The sequence below is a fragment of the Hemiscyllium ocellatum genome, chromosome 5 (assembly GCF_020745735.1).
Source record: "Hemiscyllium ocellatum isolate sHemOce1 chromosome 5, sHemOce1.pat.X.cur, whole genome shotgun sequence".
Taxonomy (NCBI): Eukaryota; Metazoa; Chordata; class Chondrichthyes; order Orectolobiformes; family Hemiscylliidae; genus Hemiscyllium; species Hemiscyllium ocellatum.
In genome coordinates this window covers 63307345-63308811 of record NC_083405.1, presented here as the reverse complement: position 1 = coordinate 63308811, position 1467 = coordinate 63307345, and positions in this window count along the sequence as shown.

The window sequence follows — 1467 nt, the reverse complement described above, 5'->3', positions numbered from 1 at the left end:
TTTCATGTTGTGTTTTATCAGTATAAACATATTTCTGACACAATGTGCTCTCTACATTGTGGCATGTGAAGCACTTTTGAATGTTCAGCTGGACATTATAGTGTTTGAAAATGCAAATTTTTTACTCTCCATCAATCTGAAATAATTATTGGAAAGAACCTGTTCTTGGTAAGGTTCCTTTTGAAAATTATCTTGAAGTAGTTGACAGTGTGATCTAGTGATATTTCATCCTTGAAATGTGGGTTTAAATCCAGTCGAGGCTACTGGAGTGAAAATAACCTTTTTATCTATTGCCTGTTTAGTTTCCTATAAAGATGAAGTTGCCATAGGTCTAACCAAACCTTAAGAGAGGCAACTGGAATACGTCAGCTTGAAATGCCCTTCTCAGTTTCAGGCATATTGTTGGAGAATGTGGACTGATTTCATTAGTTCTGCACTTAATCTGGCAGAAATGGTAAGGTCTCAATTCAATAAAAGTAACAGTCCTGGAATTTCTAAACAGAGAAGAAGGGCATCATTTGGCCTGTCAAGCTTGATCAAGAGCTGCCTAATTATGTCCCAGATCTAGTTTCCTATAGTAACTGCACACTAGTCCTCTTGAATAAAATCCTCAGTCGCCTTTTTTTATTGTTGTGCCTTCTATTGTTTTGAGTATTCAAGATCTTTTAAGTTTTGAAATAGTAGTTATTCTAATTCCTTTCAATTTTCTTGCCAGCCCAACCCATTCTTCAAACGAATTAAATACTCCGTACTTGCTCTGTCAAAACTTATTATAATGTTGAATGCATTTATTAGATCTCCTCTGCTTTAAGGAGAGCAATATTATTTTCTGTGATTTCTGCACATAACAAGCCCTTCGTCCTTGATGTCACCCTGGTATACTGCCCTTTGTAATCTTTTGCCAGGCCTTGGCATTCAGACTTGTACTCAAGGCCTTGGCTGACACCTAACCAGTGATTTGTTAAAGTTTATGTAAAACTTTGTAAATGTTGTCATTGTATAAAATAAACAAATCCAGGAATCCAATTTGTTTTCTTAAATGATGCCCCATCCAACATCTTCTGCCTTCAAATTTGCTCTGACCTGTGCTCACAGACTTTCAAGATAGCACTATTTAAATTCTAGCAATGGAAGTATACTGTAAATGTAGAAAACCTGAAATGAAAACAGAAAATACTGGAAATACTCAGCATATCTGTGGACACACATACTTGAAGAAAAATCTGTTAATCTTTGTGTTCAATATATGCTTTGACACTGCATTTAGGAGGAAAGATATTCCATTACCCTCTTGGGTGTAAATGTTCTTCCTACTTTGACTTCTAAATGGCCTAATTGTAAATTTTAAAATTATGTACCTCCCATTATGGATACCCTCACCTAAGACCTTGATTAGTCATCGTCTATCTTCTGAACTCAAGGGAGTACAAAATACATTTATGCACACTGTTCTCATTTTAACCTTTA